Source organism: Eptatretus burgeri, chromosome 10 (assembly GCF_056783735.1).
Source record: "Eptatretus burgeri isolate ZD-2024b chromosome 10, Ebu_testis_v1, whole genome shotgun sequence".
Lineage (NCBI taxonomy): Eukaryota > Metazoa > Chordata > Myxini > Myxiniformes > Myxinidae > Eptatretus > Eptatretus burgeri.
In genome coordinates this window covers 81,867,492-81,887,491 of record NC_140970.1, presented here as the reverse complement: position 1 = coordinate 81,887,491, position 20,000 = coordinate 81,867,492, and the positions used below count along the sequence as shown (strand labels likewise).

General features: G+C 47.7%; 1 protein-coding gene across 7 annotated transcripts in view; it reads right to left on the bottom strand.

Annotated features, from left to right (window-relative positions):
- LOC147018977 (plasma membrane calcium-transporting ATPase 3-like) overlaps positions 1-20,000 on the bottom strand; it is a 330,377-nt gene that overhangs the window by 237,773 nt on the left and 72,604 nt on the right. For 2 of the 7 annotated variants that reach the window (XM_085899110.1, XM_085899111.1), the window contains one exon: positions 14,825-14,919. The exons of the other annotated variants lie outside the window; for them this stretch is intronic. The gene's annotated coding sequence lies outside the window, so the exon portion shown is untranslated. The remainder of the gene's footprint in view (positions 1-14,824; positions 14,920-20,000) is intronic. 7 annotated transcript variants of the gene reach the window in all.

Below are 20,000 nucleotides of genomic sequence, written 5' to 3'. Positions count from 1 at the left end.
CATATTTACAAACCGTTTTGAGTTTCATGCAGGTATTCGTTTTTTGTGTTTTTTTGCTGACCTGAATATTTCCAACTCGAGGCAACTTCGCCCAAATTATTTTAGATGCATTTTTAAAAGGCAGAACTATTTTTCCTCTGAATTAATGGAAATAACTTGGCTGATTTTCCCCCCCCCCAACCCCCACTTTTGTGTATGCTTTGTCAATGCTTTGCAAGCCTGCTAAATCATGTACAGGACAAAGACATCAATGGACTCATACAAGGATTCAATTTACAAGGTGGTCAACAGTAAACAATGGAGAGGTCAACATAGTATATGGCATTCGAACCTGGGATCCCATGGGTTCTCAGGTTCAAATCCCTTGTACGTAGTTATACATCAGAAGCCATTGGGATCGGACTAAACTGCTCACAGAGCTTGCTTGGTGACGGTGTCCTCTGTTTTTAGTGGTTATTAAACAACATTCAACTCGTACAATTTAACCGTAATTCCAAATTAAACTTCAAATGCACACAATGCTAAAACAAGCTAGTCTTTGAAGAATACAATTTCAAGTCATTTATTGAACACACTAGTTTCCGAGTCAAAGTGCAGGCTACTTGAAGTAGTGGCGTGCAAATCATGTTACCACAAATAAATATTGTTTCATGCATTTCTTCAGCACATCACTGAATTAAGAAATCTCTGCTTTTGTTCAACACAAATCAGGTTAACTGGATCATGCACTTTGAATGAGTAATACGGGGGTTTTGAATCACTTAAAAGCTTTAATAACAAGAGAGGATACTCTGGCAGTGTGGTATGAAGGAAGTCTTGTAGACAGAGTTCAATACGTAACTCTTATGGGGTTGGGGGAGTGCACAGGAACAGTTGGAAATTGTGAGACAGCAGTAAAAGCAAGCATTGTGTTTGAGGTTCAATCACCGTTCTACCATATACAAGTTCAATAAGCCAGTTTTAAAATAAAGAAATGACACCTGCATTAAAAAAGAATGGTGAACTTTTTGAGACACGAGAAAGGAAAGAGTACATTAACCGTTAGTACGAGTTAAGTGCGAATTGATATGCAATGCTCCAAAAGCTCTGAGTCCCCAGGTTGAGTGACATCTGAGCAGAATAATGCAATGTAGCGCAACCAACACATGATGTTGGTGCCCTCGCAGTTGGTTGGGAGACTGTATTCTGGAAACAGTCGTGTGGTTTGTGGACAGGAACACTCCACCTTGAAGGAGCTGAAGTAATTAATGTGGTTGACCCTATCCTGATGCCCAACTGCCACAATTTGGGCCACATTTTAATTCATGGACTTTATCTGTACCATAAACACAATAACACATTCAGTGTATATGACCAATCACCTTTCCTAATCGGCTAGGGTGTAAAAATAATCTTTGAGAGCTTCATTGATCTCGCTACAAAGCGCAGTATCTAATGCAGACATTTTGCTCCCTGTCCACAATAGTTATGACTGCTTTATTTCTTCTTATTCTTTTTCATAACTGATATAAAACAAGAAAGTTCCCTTCAAATGCAATTCCCAAATACCCACTTATACCTTTTTAATTGTTCAAGTACAAGGTAAATAAATCAGTTCAAATGTCAACCCACAACTAATGCCTATTCATAGTTTACAACGAAGAAAGAGAAACAAGAAGTTAAATATTATAGAACTCGAGAGTTCAGAGAACACCTTACCCCATGTCGTCTTGAGAAAAAGAAAAAAAAAAGGACGTGGGTCGAGCTTACAAGCAGCAAATTTGATTGGTTTGTTTGAAATGATGTAAAATGGCGTAATGTTTTTTCCAAGTCCTGCTAAACGTAAGGTTTTCAAAAGTGCCAATTCGGCGATTTGTCTTCGATAGTTTTCAAATATATAATGCAATTGAAGTAAAACAAATATTTTAAGGTTTGTAGAAAAAAAGAAAAAACTTTCAGAAGTTTACCGCCGTTGATGCAGTATCTATTACACCACCTCATCTAACATGTAATATTAGTTTTTTGTACCTGTTGTATGTGTCCTTTATGACGTCCTTAAAGGGGAACCCAGATGCAAAAAAGATTTTCTTAAAATAATTGAAAATCTTAAATCATCACAGTCTAATTTAAAGAGGAAAAAAATATTGAATTTTTTTTTGCAAATCACAAAGTGTCGAAAAAAAAGCCCAAGAGAGTGTCGATTTTAGATTTCGCCATTGACGTCACACCTTGAAAACAAACTGATCCGAACAGCAGCTATACATAGAGAAACTGTATTTTGAGCTCGGATTCCAATACCGATTCCACCGCCATTAGCAACTCTGAAGGTTCTCAGTACATTGAAAGTGATCAGTGGGATTTTGAAGAAACTATTGGAGGCAAAATTAGTAAGGGAAACGCTTTTGGGGGAATTGTGGAGCCGAATCATTTTGAGTCTTATGCGAGCGATTCAGAGGAAGAAGGCAGAAGTGTTGTGAAGAAGAAAACGCTGGTCGCATTTTCACTACAGATTGGTAGGTTTTGTTTTTACATTCAATTTATGATTTATGAGGGAGGGACTTTATATTAATTGATAAATCAGTCATACTACTTGAGCAGAACAACCAGTCATCACCCAACAGCCAACACTGCCCAAGCACACTCGGATATCGCGGACAAAATGGATGACGAATGCTTTGTTTCACCATCGCAGGCTGACCAGGTCTCTTGTGTGTTGTGGGATTGTCCCATTTCATACTCGCCCGGGACAGCATTTCTGCTGATGCTGTGGTGCTGTGTGTGCCATGTCAGTGGTCGTGCAGTGCAGTGGTCGGACCGTGGTGTCGTGCAGTGCAGTGGTCGTGCCGTGCAGTGCAATGGTCGTGCCGTGGTGCCGTGCAGTGCAGTGGCCATGCCATGGTGCCGTGCCGTGGTGCCGTGCAGTGTAGTGGTCATGCCGTGCAGTACAGTGGCCGTGCCGTGGTGCCGTGCAGTACAGTGGTCGTGCCGTGGTGCCGTGCAGTACAGTGGTCGTGCCGTGCCTTGCAGTGGTCATGGTGTGGTGCCGTGCAGTGCAGTGGTCATGCCGTGGTGCCATGCAGTGCAGTGGTCGTGCCGTGCAGTGGTCATGCTGTGGTGCCATGCAGTGGTCGTGCTGTGGTGACGTGCAGTACAGAGATCGTGCTGTGCCATGCAGTGGTCGCGCCGTGGTGCCGTGCAGTGGGCGCGCCGTGGTGCCGTGCAGTGGGCGCGCCGTGGTGCCGTGCAGTGGGCGCGCCGTGGTGCCGTGCAGTGGGCGCGCCGTGGTGCCGTGCAGTGGGCGCGCCGTGGTGCCTTGCAGTGGGCGCGCAGTGGTGCCATGCAGTGGTCACGCCGTGGTGCCATGCAGTGGTCGTGCCGTGATCGCGCCGTGGTGCCGTGCAGTGGTCGCGCCTTGGTGCCGTGCAGTGGTCGCGCCGTTGTGCCGTGCAGTGGGCGCGCCGTGGTGCCGTGCAGTGGGCGCGCCGTGGTGCCGTGCAGTGGGCGCGCCGTGGTGCCGTGCAGTGGGCGCGCCGTGGTGCCGTGCAGTGGGCGCGCCGTGGTGCCGTGCAGTGGGCGCGCCGTGGTGCCGTGCAGTGGGCGCGCCGTGGTGCCGTGCAGTGGGCGCGCCGTGGTGCCGTGCAGTGGGCGCGCCGTGGTGCCGTGCAGTGGGCGCGCCGTGGTGCCGTGCAGTGGGCGCGCCGTGGTGCCTTGCAGTGGGCGCGCCGTGGTGCCGTGTAGTGGTCGTGCCGTGATCGCGCCGTGGTGCCGTGCAGTGGTCGCGCCTTGGTGCCGTGCAGTGGTCGCGCCGTGGTGCCGTGCAGTGGGCGCGCCGTGGTGCCTTGCAGTGGTCACGCCGTGGTGCCTTGCAGTGGTCACGCCATGGTGCCATGCAGTGGTCGTGCCGTGATCGCGCCGTGCCGTGATCGCGCCGTGCAGTGGTCGCGCCTTGGTGCCGTGCAGTGGTCGCTCCGTGGTGCCGTGCAGTGGTCGCGCCGTGGTGCCGTGCAGTGGTCGCGCCGTGGTGCCGTGCAGTGGTCGCGCCGTGGTGCCGTGCAGTGGTCGCGCCGTGGTGCCGTGCAGTGGTCGCGCCGTGGTGCCGTGCAGTGGTCGCGCCGTGGTGCCGTGCAGTGGTCGCGCCGTGGTGCCGTGCAGTGGTCGCGCCGTGGTGCCGTGCAGTGGTCGCGCCGTGGTGCCGTGCAGTGGTCGCGCCGTGGTGCCGTGCAGTGGTCGCGCCGTGGTGCCGTGCAGTGGTCGCGCCGTGGTGCCGTGCAGTGGTCGCGCCGTGGTGCCGTGCAGTGGTCGCGCCGTGGTGCCGTGCAGTGGTCGCGCCGTGGTGCCGTGCAGTGGTCGCGCCGTGGTGCCGTGCAGTGGTCGCGCCGTGGTGCCGTGCAGTGGTCGCGCCGTGGTGCCGTGCAGTGGTCGCGCCGTGGTGCCGTGCAGTGGTCGCGCCGTGGTGCCGTGCAGTGGTCGCGCCGTGGTGCCGTGCAGTGGTCGCGCCGTGGTGCCGTGCAGTGGTCGTGCCGTGATCGCGCCGTGCAGTGGTCACGCCTTGGTGCCGTGCAGTGGTCGCGCCGTGGTGCCGTGCAGTGGTCGCGCCGTGGTGCCGTGCAGTGGTCGCGCCGTGGAGCCGTGCAGTGGTCGCGCCGTGGAGCCGTGCAGTGGTCGCGCCGTGGTGCCGTGCAGTGGTCGCGCCGTGGTGCCGTGCAGTGGTCGCGCCGTGGTGCCGTGCAGTGGTCGCGCCGTGGTGCCGTGCAGTGGTCGCGCCATGGTGCCGTGCAGTGGTAGTGCCGTGGTGCCGTGCAGTGGTAGTGCCGTGGTGCAGTGCAGTGGTAGTGCCGTGCAGTGGTCGCGCCGTGGTGCAGTGCAGTGGTCGCGCTGTGGTGCAGTGCAGTGGTCGCGCCGTGGTGCAGTGCAGTGGTCGCGCTGTGATGTCGAGCAGTGGTCGCGCCGTGGTGCCGTGCAGTGGTCGCGCCGTGATCGTGCCGTGGTGCCGTGCAGTGGTCGCGCCGTGATCGTGCCGTGGTGCCGTGCAGTGGTCGTGCCGTGGTGCCGTGGTGCCGTGCAGTGGTCGTGCCGTGGTAGCGCCGTGGTGCCGTGCAGTGGTCGCGCCGTGATGTCGAGCAGTGGTCGTGCCGTGGTGCCGTGCAGTGGTCGCGCCATGATCGTGCCGTGGAGCCGTGCAGTGGTCGCGCCGTGGAGCCGTGCAGTGGTCGCGCCGTGGTGCCGTGCAGTGGTCGCGCCGTGGTGCCGTGCAGTGGTCGCGCCGTGGTGCCGTGCAGTGGTCGCGCCATGGTGCCGTGCAGTGGTAGTGCCGTGGTGCCGTGCAGTGGTAGTGCCGTGGTGCAGTGCAGTGGTAGTGCCGTGCAGTGGTCGCGCCGTGGTGCAGTGCAGTGGTCGCGCTGTGGTGCAGTGCAGTGGTCGCGCCGTGGTGCAGTGCAGTGGTCGCGCTGTGATGTCGAGCAGTGGTCGCGCCGTGGTGCCGTGCAGTGGTCGCGCCGTGATCGTGCCGTGGTGCCGTGCAGTGGTCGCGCCGTGATCGTGCCGTGGTGCCGTGCAGTGGTCGTGCCGTGGTGCCGTGGTGCCGTGCAGTGGTCGTGCCGTGGTAGCGCCGTGGTGCCGTGCAGTGGTCGCGCCGTGATGTCGAGCAGTGGTCGTGCCGTGGTGCCGTGCAGTGGTCGCGCCATGATCGTGCCGTGGTGCCGTGCAGTGGTCGTGCCGTGGTGCCGTGCAGTGGTCGTGCCGTGGTAGCGCCGTGGTGCCGTGCAGTGGTCGCGCCGTGGTGCCGTGCAGTGGTCGCGCCATGGTGCCGTGCAGTGGTCGCGCCGTGGTGCCGTGCAGTGGTCGCGCCGTGGTGCCGTGCAGTGGTCGCGCCGTGGTGCCGTGCAGTGGTCGCGCCGTGGTGCCGTGCAGTGGTCGCGCCGTGGTGCCGTGCAGTGGTCGCGCCGTGGTGCCATGCAGTGGTCGCGCCGTGGTGCCGTGCAGTGGTCGCGCCGTGGTGCCGTGCAGTGGTCGCGCCGTGGTGCCGCGCAGTGGTCGCGCCGTGGTTCCGCGCAGTGGTCGAGCCGTGGTGCCGCGCAGTGGTCGCGCCGTGGTTCCGCGCAGTGGTCGCGCCGTGGTGTCGTGCAGTGGTCGCGCCGTGGTGCCGTGCAGTGGTCGCGCCGTGGTGCCGTGCAGTGGTCGCGCCGTGGTGCCGTGCAATGGTCGCGCCGTGGTGCCGTGCAGTGGTCGCGCCGTGGTCGCGCCGTGGTGCCGTGCAGTGGTCGCGCCGTGGTTCCGCGCAGTGGTCGCGCCGTAGTGCCGCGCAGTGGTCGCGCCGTGGTTCCGCGCAGTGGTCGCGCCGTGGTGCCGTGGTGCCGTGCAGTGGTCGCGCCGTGGTGCCGTGCAGTGGTAGTGCCCTGGTGCTGTGCAGTGGTCGCGTTGTGGTGCAGTGCAGTGGTCGCGCGCTGTGATGTCGAGCAGTGGTCGCGCCGTGGTGCCGTGCAGTGGTAGTGCCCTGGTGCTGTGCAGTGGTCGCGTCGTGGTGCAGTGCAGTGGTCGCGCTGTGATGTCGAGCAGTGGTCGTGCCGTGGTGCCGTGCAGTGGTCGCGCCATGGTGGTGTGGTGCTGTGCAGTGGTCGTGCCCTGATGCTGAGCAGTGGTCATGCCGTGGTGCCATGCAGTGGTAGCGCAGCACAGTGGTGCTGTGCAGTGGTCGCGCCGTGGTGCCGTGCAGTGGGAGCTCCGTGATGCTGTGCATTGGTCATGCCGTGGTTGTGCTGTGGTGCCGTGCAATGGTCACGCTGCGGTGGCGTGCAGTGGTCATGCCCTGGTTGTGCCGTGGTGCTGTGTCATGTTTGTGCTGTGTCAGGCTGTGATATGCCGTGTCGAGATCCTGCCCCAGTGGAGGGGGGAGTGGTGTTAGGGGAAGAGGGGGCGTGTGGGTATTGTGGGGTTTTGTTTTTTTGTATACATTGTGGAGGCTCGTATGAGAGCTAAAATGATGGGGGGGTTGTGGGAGGATGGTAGAGGGGTGGGGGTGGGATGGTGTTGGGTACTGTGGGGGTGATGGTTGATTGGGGACTGTGGAGGGGGGAGTGGTGCTGGGAGAGGGAGGTGAAGGGGGTGGGGGGGTGAGGAGGACCCTAAAAGTTTTAGCTTCCTCAGTCAACTCCTCTCAGAGGAGTGGATGATACATCAGCTCCATACTTTCTCTCCACTATAAATATATGGTGGTTCATTTGACTTGCAGAAATTTGTGTTAATAATAGATAATTATTTTTGCGTGTTCTTGTGGTAACTGCCAAGCAATGGCAAAAGGTGTTTGATTCACCCCTGAAATCGTCCGTGTACATATGCTGGTAGCTAGGTAGAGATGGTGTTACAGTTTTGACTTTGAGCGACAGATGTTTCTTCCAGTTAATCGTGTCGGATAAGATCTGGCCATCTCTGTTTCATAACAGTTCTCTGTAAAATGTTCTGAGCACAAAACCGAACATTTTGTCAGCCTGATCCACACTCGGGTATTTCGGACATACCTCGTCCAATTTCTGGCAAACTTAGGGCCTCTCGGCCATTGGTGTGGCATGAAACCATCTCAGTTTGTATTACTACACAAGCACCAAGGACGCATATCTATTTTGTAGGGTATGAAGGGATATATTATTTATCATCGAGTTGGTCTGAGCGTTTTGGTTCCTCTTTAAAGACAGTAAGTTTCCTGTTTGTATTGATTTTAAATTGTCTTTGACTGCCAAGACAGGCAGACACTAAAAATTCTCACTCCTCTCTGCGCATGTGCGATCGGGACAAATTCAGAGCCAAAGTGCTGCTAAACTACAGGTTCGTTTTCCGATTACTTTTCAAAATATAACAATCAATTGAAATCAAGTTGTTCCTCGATCGTAAACTGACCTTTGAAGGCAGACAGACAGACCAAGTGAACCAATTACATAACCCTGCTTTTCGCTTGATGCACGTGGGGTAAAAAGAGAATGGTAATTGTTTTCTCAAGTTCTTCACCTTATCATAAACACCACCTCTCCATAAGATGCCCTTGACAGCTGAAGTTTCTGAAACCATAAACTGTCGTGTTAAAGCATGAGAAGGGAAAGGAGCTTAATGTCGTTTCCCATGACAGCTTGGGAAGCATTCGTTTTAAATAATGCACATCACCTGCATAGTGCAATGTACCATGAACAAGGACGCAGGGATCGGGAGTAAGACGAAGCGTGAGGTTAGCGGAGACGTGAAAAGGATGAGGCATACAACAGGTAAGGCGTATCAAAAACATGCACGTACACAGTCATCACTATTCAAGACGAGAAAGAGAAAGAAGCCTAAAACACCCACACACACTGCTGGCATTGCCGCAGCCCACACCCACGTGTCCAGACGCCCACACGGCTCAAGGAAGCTGCAAAACTGCAGAGACATTGGCAGGTAGCATTTCACTACAACTTCATGCAGAAGACAATAACCAATGAGTTCATTCTAACCTACTTCCCACACCATTTGAAAATTTTGAGATACCATTTCAAATTATATATATATATATATATATATATATATATATATATATATATATATATATATATATATATATATATATATATATATATATATATATATCAGATGCACATACTCTTGCAATCAAAACTGCTCTGTTCGTCTCTGCTGAACCACTTGCTTCTGGGAGCTTACATCCAGCAACTACAAAAAGGCAGACCGACACAGAGGCGAAACATTCATTCACTCGCTCATAATTATTACTTGGTGATGAAAGCGAACAAACAACTGAGCTTGAGACAATTAAAAATCTGGGATGCCTTGCAATCTCTTCTTGTCGCAATGTATTGCAGACAAAGCTCATCAATTCAATGCCACCTCCGCACAACAGTAAAGACTTGGCCAAACAAGTCTCAAGTTTGATTCTGGACAAAACCACACTTAAACCCCATGATAGGACCGTTCCGCATGCAACACATTAGCAAAATGTCAGTGGTTCATTTGAGAAAGCTGTTTGGCATCTTCACCCATCCAGCCCATCCTCACAGTAAAGATGTTTCCTCATTCACTCTCAAAAAAAGAAGATGCTAACCGGTGCATAATTAACTACATTGGCATTCAGTGGAGCACATACCTCTGTCAGGCTGAACAGTTTACATTTTGTACCCCAATGATAGGCCGGATCTGAATCCGGACCTTAACCAAAATCGAATTGGCTTGTTCTCGTCACTTAATCAACTCATCCACTTCGTATTGTCATAACTTGTGCACAGCTTTGTGAGCTATCATGCTACATATTGTCTGGCCGATCTCTCAATGGTGAAGAATCACTAAAAAAAAATCAAAAATTCTTGTATCTGGATATTCACCAAAATCGAATCTTTTTGTTCTCATCACACACCCAACCTGTCCACCAAATTTCGTATGAATCCGTCCACAACTTTTTGAGATATCCTGTTCACAGACATTTCCTGTTCAACAGACAGACAGACAGACAGGGGTGAAAACATAACCTCTGTCCACCTTCAGTGGCAGAGGTAACAAGCGTCTCAGGAAACAAAGAGCACAGATTGTCATTCGCAAAAAAAATGGTAAATTAGCACATCTTACGGCTTAAATAATTGCTTTTCTGCTGACTTCCCTTCTTCACAGAGTCCATTTTGAATGGCAGGTGATGACAGATCATTGCACCATCAACAATAACATGCAACTCATTGTGTAGTCATTACAAACATCTTTTAACATGAAAAGCTATGCTCTCACTTGTGACAAGCCCATGATCTCCTCTTTCAATCTCCAATTGTGCAAAAGTCCCTCCTATGGCCTTTGCTCATCTTCTCCATCACCATTCAAAATCCTCACCCAATTTCACTGCTTTTTTATTGAAATATTGCCTCTGCTTCAAACTGTCTCAACATTCCCTTTCTCAACTTACGCGAGGTATTTTTACCTGTTTTTAACAAGATTCCTCACGCTTACCACCAACTACACTCTACATGCCTTCCTATTTACACAATACTCAACTACCGCCATTCTACCTGAACAATGCAAATATATAGAACCAAATGACCTATCACATCTGTGCGAGAATAATACCCTTAATATGGTCAAAATCTACTCTTTATTTATTTATTTTTCTTCACATGAATGAATCCCATGGAAGAGCCAGGTATAACTGACAGTGGGACATCCATCAAGGGAATGAATGAACAGGAAGAGAAGAGAAGAAACACAAACTAGCAAGCAAGAGGTTAATGGTTGGGTTAAAGGAAAGGTTAATGGGAGTAATAAAGATGATGGGTCAAAATTAGAGATGACGTTGCACTGCTTGCTTGAAACCTTGGAGGGATAAGCGAGATAGAATGGGCGTTGACAAGGTCGTTCCAGAGATGGGAGAAGCGAGGAATTAAAGAGTTGAGGTGGTCAGTCAGCCTGTATTTTAGAAGTTTAACCAAGAGGGGGTTACTGGAAGAATACATGCATCCTGGAATATATGGGGAGGGTGGGAGGATATAGCAACATCAAAGAATATAAAGTAGAAAACAGAGACCACAAACCTTCCTGCGACATGACGAAGACAGATCCTGTGCTTCTTCCTCATCACAGGAGATTCCAATAATTTTGAGAGCTTTAAATTCCAAAGAATCTAGCAGAGATATATCATGCTGGGGTGCCAGCACATAGCAGAGAACAGTACTCCATTGAACTCAGGACAAAGGGCTAGTAGACTGTGTAACTGATTTTCCAAAGAAGAATTTGGATTGACAAAGGATGCCCAGTCTGTGGTTGGCTTTGGAGGCCAACTTTGCTGTGTGGTCGACCCATTAAAAGCCATGGCTGATGATGAGGCCTATAGGTTCAAGAGACTGAACCTCTTCCAGTGGAAAACAAAGGAAATAGATCTGAAGGTAAATTTAGTGATCCGTCTGGAGCGATAGAGTGAGACAATGGCATCTTTCAGGATTGAAGGACATGTTCAATTTAGCAGACAAGAGTCTAATCATTATTAAATCAGCAGAGATAGATACAGCTGCTGTCTGCCTAGCAGAGGGATAAGATACTGCTTGACACAATGTGGAATCATCTGCAAAAAAACAAAGAGAGGGTTTTCCAAAGCAGTGGAAAGGTAATTTTATGGGCGAGGAACAAGACTGGACACAACACACTGCCTTGGAAAACTCCAGGCTCCACTCACAGAAGGATTGATGGCAACACGAAACTCCATTTCACCGATGGCAACACTTTGACTGTGCGAGTGGAGGAAGTCAGAAATCCACGAATGAAGGCAGCCTTCTATGTCACAGGCAGAAATCTTGGAAAGCAATTAGCCTCCGTTGCTCAGATGAAAGGTTACTGCTCAAAACTTCATTTCTTACTTTGCTTCCCACAGCAATGAGCATATATTTTTCAACAATAACAAGACTCGATAGCTTAATGGTTAGATAGTGCACTCTGAGTCTGGGAGGTCAGCGTTTCGAATCCTGGCCGAGTCGTACCAAAGACTTTTAAAATGCTACGTGCTGCTTCCTTGATTAACGCTCCACATTTTTAAAAGAATAGAGCACAGACAAATAACCATAGGTTGGTAATCAGAACAGGCTTTGATGGGCCTAATGGCCTCCTGTGTTGAAGTTCCTTGAAAGGGAACTCAGATTATATTATTATTTTTAACTTTCAGTTGATAAAACCTATCGAATATCCTGTGATGGTTGGCCAAATGAATTTTTGATGGTTGCTTTACAAATCATTTCCGAACAAAAAACAAAACACCAGATAAGGTATCGTCAAACAAAGACAGGTTGGAGGAAGGTTGGCTTTTTCTGTCCTTCAGAAACATTTTTCGCTCCATGAAAATGCAAGAAAAATCCCCCAGGGGGCCTGTCAAAATCCTTTTGAGAGACGTCCTGGAAGATAGATCTTCTGATCCGATGTGCCATACTCTGTGATACAGAGCGTTGGTGCTGTCAAAACAATTTCTTGGCCTGGGGTCATTCTCGGCCTGGGGTCACATCACCACCAAATAAAACGTTAATTTCAAAACATGTACCTTGAAGTTTTTACCTTACCTGATTATTTTTGGCAATTACATTTATAAAGTCATCTAAAGGCAGCAGAATAGCCCACTACGCAACTATTTTTCAGGTCAGTAAGAAAAATTGGCTTAACTGTGCTCTCACAAACATGCCTTTAAAAAAAAGGTAAAGACTATCAAACAATGAATTAAATAAAACTTCAAAACCAGGTTACCTGCTTCATTCTGCTCAATTTATAGAATCTGCTCAAATATTTCTTCAAATCAGCTGATGGGTGCATACAAGTATTTCTCTCCTTTTTATTATAAATGGTTAAAGGTGTAGCCTTGACGTGCAAAACAAGTCCATATCTTTCAGCCAAAGCCCTTTTAATGGCAAGTTCTTGGCTATGATCAAGTCACAGATTCAAAATCATAGTAGTTTTTAAAATATCCCCGAGTGGGCCGACGGTCATCTCTTGAGGTTTTAGTTCAGAACTCTGCCGAATCAAAAATCTGGGAAATGTCACGAATGTTAGAATAGAGTCAATTTGGGGGAACCCCACCTGGGAGCCCCCTTGATCTGAAATTTAAAAAAAAATCTAAGACTGAGCGATCCTGAGGACCATCGAGTAGAAGGTGTGTATCAGGTTTGAGAGCAATCGGTTGGTAAATAAGGGACAAGTATGGATGTGAAGTTTCAGGGGGCAACACACCTGGGAGCCCCATCATGCAAAATCAAAAAATTGTGCAGGCTACTATCTTGTGTTAATGTGTCAAGTTTCAGAACAATCAGCCGGGTGATAAGGGAGGAGTAGCAAAAATAGCAAAAAGTCAATGGACGGCCGGATGCACGGACGAATAGACATCTGGACATCACGACCTATTTTATAAGTTCATCGTGTTTGTGAATCGAGATGAGATGACCGAATATAAGACATGGTTCCATCATGAAAATCAAGTAAACCAGATGTATTATTCCTTTAAATGCACGCATTGTATTTACAGTCGGGGTGCTGATCAACTGTTTCTATAGTGCAGCGTTAACTGCCAAGCTGGGCATGCCAGAATGGCCAACAGGACCATCCTAGACAACACAACAACGTTGACACAAGCATCCAAACAAGCTTGCTTTAGGGGCATATATCACATGCGATTACTCTCTTCATGCCTGAGCTATTCATGAGACTGTTTCTCTGTTTCACACCTTCGTCATCCCCAAAACATGCCCCTCAATAACTCGAGATAGCAAGTATACATTAGCATAACAGCATGTGTCGCTTAGCGTAGGAATGAGAGAAGTAAAGTGAAGTTGGCAGATATTTAGAATATTCAGAAAGGTGACTCAGGCTAGAAAATGGACCAATTACCCAAATTCCTCAGTCAACTATCAGGTAGGAGGTTAAAACCTGGGTTTTTGACCTGTCGACGCTATTCAAAATCATAGCGTTTTATGTCATCTTCATCGGTTTTTGCACTCTTCACTGAAGATCGCTCATGAGAACAAAAGTCAGCTTCATCGGCTATATTATGCAGTCAACATAATGTGAACATTTCCACAAAATTGAAAGACGAGCAAAAGTTGTACGTGGTTTTGTTATTCTGTTTGCCTATTAAACCAACTCGTATCCTATTCCACCTTAACATTATGGAAAATGGTAACACTTCTTCATTAATGTATGGTATGTTCCAATTTCAGTTTGGATTTCTTTGCTCAATTTAATCTATCGGACACATCAGGATTATTTAAAACAAAAACGATTAATCAATCGAAGTACACCAAATAACCAACTGTGTTTCATTCTGTTATATCAAAAATGTGACGTGCTGAATGGTGGTATCTTTGCTGATTAGCCAACAGTTGTTGATGACATCATGTATTGCTGCGACATGACCAAAATTATGATATCCGTGATTATTAGAACTAGAAGCACGTGCAAAATAAGGGAGCAGCTGGAGGGGGGGGGGGGTCATGTTATTTTCTTTACAACCATCAATATCATAGCAGTGTATACACTTGACGAGTGATCTTGTTTCAAGCATGCAACATATTATTCTGAAATCCCATTATTTGGGCGGTGTATAGGCAACAGACCGCTGCCTCGATCGCTCCCAAAATAAAATTAACCCGGGTTACGTATATAAAGCGAAAACATGCGTCGTGCTCGTATGTATATATAATACATTGTGGTGATATAGCTTTGATAATTCCAATTGCACCCATCCTCCCCGCAAATGAAGAAAATAGCAAGGTAGGCAAAAACATTCTTTCAAAAATTGATGGAATCAAACAAAACTTTCACATGAACAACTTCAGGGTGCCCTCATCAATCCCTGAAACTTTCAGCTTCCTCGATCAAAACCTCTCAGAGTAGAAGATGATACATACGTACATACATACATAATTTGCTCTTCCATTATATATAGATGTATAGATTATGCCATACAATTGTTTTGTACAATAGTCATTGGAATAAATTAGTCGTGAAATGAAACTGAAATGGATGTGGCATACAGAGAGCACACTGGGTCAACCTGAATAAACAGTGCTTGGACATGAGCCAGTCAGTCATAAATTATCAATGAAGGCCTTAAACCTGAGGGAACCCAGGCAGGGGTACAGGCATGACTCGAGAAGGGGGTTGTTGCTGGAACAGTAGTGGTTTTGTTGCATTATCCGACTGGTCAAGGGTTGCCCAGAGGCCAAGGGTGGCTGCATGATTGGTCATTGGGTGTTGAAGAACTGTCCATGATGCACATTAAACACTCTACACCAAGAAGAGCTCAAGGAGTCACATCCAGGCCCTGCTCTTAATGTATAATACCATTCCAGACTTCGCCCATGCTCACCCTCACTCTCGCAGTCTTCTCACCAGGAGGCACGAGAACATTCAGCCAGAGATCTTTCAAGACTTCAGTATTGCTCTATGGATCCTGCTGGTGACCTACAATGGTGAGCAGGCATTCATTAAGGCACTGATCTTGAGACAGGGCATTTCCACTCAGTTGTATGGTAGGAGTGGTGCATTCTTTGTTTTTGATGTATTACATTTGCAAGCTTGTTGCTGATCCTGATTTTGATGCTCCTTGTCATTTCTCATGGTCATTCCATGTTATGAGAAAATCCTTACTTTGAAAATCCTGATGGCCAGTTGCTTCCGAACGATGGAAACCAGTGATCTGTGGGCCAGTATGTCAATCCTTTTTAAAACAAGTGTACTATCGTTAAGAAGTGAGTCTCTCGCACACGATGCCATATCATTGAATTGGATAACGTTCTCGCTCTTCCATATAAAGCAAAGCCTTCATTTTACTGTTGCCTTGCCATCTGCTTAACAAGCACCTCTGGTGTGAGAGTTGATGTGCGTTCTGTTGTAATTGTGTCAAGACATTCACAGACAGTTTAGTTTGAGCACCTAGTTTCTGAGACATTAAATACTTCCTGCATGGAAATTAAATCAATTAGATTGCCTGCAATGTCCTTTTCAAGTGCTGTAGTGATGGCCAAGTAAGGTAAGGTTAGATTTCGGATAAGATCAGTGTTAAGAGTGAGATCGCTTGGGAGATACAATTGGTCAAAATCTTTATTTGTGGCATGAGCTCCGTTTTCTGAGTAAATACTTAATTGACCTTTCTTAACCATTTGGTATCAATCAGGGTCCACATGTGGCCCCCATGAATCAGGTATGGTTTCATTACTTAGGGTGTGGTCACATCTGGACACACCCTGCAGGTGGTGATACTCCCCAAACACACAACAATATCTAACTAGATCAAATCATTTGGCTGAGGCTGTTTATTCCTGGTACACGAAACACCCTGCAATCCATGCCTGCAGAAAATGAATTTTTTGGAATGTCAGCCACATTTTCCATCCAATCATCATGCAACTTTCTTTTTAAAAATATGTAGGATAGACGCTCCTGTGTTGAAAGTGTTGTGTCAATCGCTCAAGCCGTTGTGGAGAAAACACATTTTAAAGTGAATAATGGTGAAAACGAGAGGCCAGAAGGAAAAAAAAAAGTGAGGCAAGAAAAGTTCCTGGTAAGTGAAACACCCTGCAACCCATGCCTGCAGAAAATGGATGTTTTTGGAACGCCGGCCACATTTTCCATCCAATAATTCATGCAAACTGTTAAATAATTCTACAAGGGTAGACACTCCTATGCTGAAAGTTTTCTGTCAATCACTCAATAGAGGAGGAGGAGAAGGAGGAGATTGGGACCATACTCTGTGCAGAGCATTGGTGCTGCTTAAGCAGTCTCCTTGGCTCTTGGGCACAATCCTGGATGGGTCGCCACTCCAACACAGTATACCAGCATGCTAGCACTAATTTTGCCAACCTCAGAAGGTTGACAGGCCAAGTTAACCCAACCTGGTATTAATTCAACAGCAGGGCAGGATTTGAACTCAGGACCCTAGGATCCAAAACCTACCACCCTAACCATTAAGCCAACACCAGGCATACTCAATAGGTTGCAGAGAACAATTTTAAAGCCAATAAAGTGAGGGTGGAAGAGAAAAAAAAAAGCAAGGGCCTCAGCCGACATTCCACAACATGGGCAAGGATGGTTGTGGACACCTATTATATAATTACTAGTACGTCCTACATTTTTAAATGTATTCAGGTGATCACAAAGCTTCAGATTTACTTCATAAACAACCTACCATTCCAATTCCTTTGGAATGATTATTTTTCAATTCTACATCAGCTCACAAAAATAGATTCAATAGGTACAAAACAGACATCTGCAACTCATAATGCTGTCGGAATATTGAAATATGAACTACTTACTACTGAGAAGAAAGATTCTCATTACATTTTAACTGATAAAACCCAGCGCATCCATTATACTGTAATCCATTTTCAAAAATAAAATGGCACTCAAAAGGGGAAAAGGATCATGCATCAAAATAAAAGCTTGGAGCACAAAACAAAGGTAAACAAACTATGGTCAACTTGTACATCATCTTGATTTGAACATTTGACAACTGCAAGGTAGCAACATAGGTAGAAAGGTGTTTTGAAGACCCTTTCAAAATACCACCATGCAAATGCATTGCATCTATCATTAATCTCACGCATGTTATCCATAGATCTTCCATTCATCTTTAGTCATCAGAGAAACAATGGTAAAATGATTTAACCCCCATGCATGAAGATTCATCAAATACTATTATATCAATACTAATAAATGTCAATGTGTGTGTGTCAGTGTGTCTCCTCCATAACTTCAAAACTATAAAACCTAGCAGCCTGAAACTTTGCGTGCAAACTAATAAAACTCCAAGGAAGTGCAAGATTAAAAATAGGATGTTTTGGTTAATTAAAACACCCAATTTGAAGATATAATTAACGGCCTTATTTAATTATATCCTTCATCGGGCGATTCTCGGCCACCTCGCTGTCTAGGTTATTAAGGCGTTTCCTGGGTAACCTCACTGGGGTCTGAAGCCGCCATGTTTTTGGGCCTGCTCAACCATGCCTTGACTTCAAACAGGCCACAACGATTTCTGAATAATAGTTTTTTTTTTCCACTTTCCTCACTCATTATCGAATGTATGTTCATCACAGAGCTACGAATCGTTGGGTATGTTGCAGTGCTTATAAACGCCTGGAGCTGCCAGCGTTAGTGGCTTTATTTCATTGGTGCATATTGTTACGATTCGAGGAACCGTACGCATACAACATACAGGTGTCCCAAGTCAGTTATGCCGTTAAGTATATGTGTAGGCAGAACCCCTCCTTATGGGTAGTGGGTAATCGAAGGGGTGCGTTGCGATGTTTTTTTAGTTAAGGTAATAAATCTTAATATCCCATCCTCCATTGCGATCCATGGTACCTGAGCGCTTGCAGCCTTCGGTTCGCTGGCAACAACGTACCACGGTCCACCTGTTGTCTCTGGAGGCTCGTTTTTCCGAGACAGAATCTTCGCTGTCGCAGTTCCTATTCGGCTTCTCCAAACGCTACAACTCTTTCTTGACGAGTCCACACGCGTGGAGTGGGCGGGCCTCGCCGGTGCCTGGCCGAGGCCCAAACCAGAAAGGGCAGACCCATCGGAGCCCCGTCTAATCAGGGAGGACAGTGACGTCAGTTTTGACCAAGGCCCCGCCCCGCTGAGGGAGGTCTATATACCACGATATCATCGTCAGTCTTGAGTTCTTTGGGGGTCGTTCGTTCAGTTCTTTGTGGGTCGTTCGTTCAGTCCTTTGGGGGTTGTTCGTTCAGTCCTTTGGGGGTCGTTCGTTCTATGCTTGGAGGCCGGAGTTGGTTGGAAAACGAAGGGGTTCCCGCTTTTGTAAGTTGCTGTAAAAGGGGTTCTTTTGCAAGTTGCTGTAAATTGTCGCACTACATCTTCTTTATTTCCCCTGCATAACACCCCAATAAACCTGTTTCTGTGCCACATGTATTTCATCGTTTATTATAAAGAAATGATTGTAGAAATGTTCCTATACTAGTTCGCTTCCGTTCTTTTTTCATTGGTCCAGCATGGTTCAGATCTGAGTTTTAGCCGGGTCTTTGTTCCCGTTAATCTGCTCATCCTAGCCGGTACGGCTTTGGCAGTTCCGCTCGACTGCACCCGAATCGGGGTTGGTAGTCGGTAGTTGGAACTCTACCGCAGTTGGTAGAGTGACCCGGTTCGAGCAAGACGTGCCGAGGGCGTGGTTCCCTGGTAGACGACGCCGCGTGGTTAATTAGGTAAATTGGTTCCAGACAAAAAGACCCTACGCTATGCGGTGGAGGTATTGGCGTCCACGGTCGGTTAAGCGACCCGCCGCCTCATGGAGTTATCCGAGAGGGACGGCCTACAATTCCGGAGAGTCCGGTGGGAATCGACGTAACTTTCCCCACCACGTAGTCGTTCTCGCCACTGGACCTCCGGCCAGCAACAATATAAATAACCGAGAGAACATCTTAGACGAAGCAGAATTACAAAATGTCAGCTCCAGATTTGAAAGTTTCAGCAGTTCCGACTCCTAAAAAAAGTGTTGATTAGTTCAATTCAGATACTGCACGGGTGTTTCCGGGTGCAGAGTTGTATTGATGGCAATTGGTAATTGCTTGCCAAGCCAGGTGTTCTATTGGAGTGCTTGAATGCTTTAGCCACTTCCTGAGCTGTACAATTTGTGTCAGTTGATAGGGGCACAGTTCGTGTCCCAGTCGGGATGTACAGTCGAGTGTCTACAAGGTAGAGGTACGTATACAGCACACACGGATGTGGTACGTATGGGTAGATGTGGACCTGTAGGGACATGCCATGCCTGTTACAGGTGCCATGGTGGCAAAGTTTCATGCTGTATCTTATGGAGGTTCTATAACATTTTCCTTTGTCCTCGCACTTGTTTCTAAAGCATTTGGTTATCAGATTTGCTTTACAAAAGTAATAGGTTTCTTGTGAGTTTCAAAGCAAAATTTATTTGACCACACCCGATTTCTGAGGCGTTTGCCATATGAATGTGTTTTCTAAATTACCGAGTCAATTTTTTTTCCACCTATCACACACAGCCGTTTATAAAGAATAATGTTTGTGAACATCTCCCTGAAACGTCTATATAAATGTAATGTCGTTTTCCGGTGAAAGCTACTCAAGGCTTCTGGGTTGTATACAGTATGTACTGGAGTCGGTAATCGCACTGACTCCAACCTGCCGATTCCCTTAAAATTGCCGACGTCAACCAAGCGTGTGTCTGGTGTCTGGTGTCTGGTGTCTGGTGTCTGGTGTCTGGTGTCTGGTGTCTGGTGTCTGGTGTCTGGTGTCTGGTGTCTGGTGTCTGGTGTCTGGTGTCTGGTGTCTGGTGTCTGGTGTCTGGTGTCTGGTGTCTGGTGTCTGGTGTCTGGTGTCTGGTGTCTGGTGTCTGGTGTCTGGTGTCTGGTGTCTGGTGTCTGGTGTCTGGTGTCTGGTGTCTGGTGTCTGGTGTCTGGTGTCTGGTGTCTGGTGTCTGGTGTCTGGTGTCTGGTGTCTGGTGTCTGGTGTCTGGTGTCTGGTGTCTGGTGTCTGGTGTCTGGTGTCTGGTGTCTGGTGTC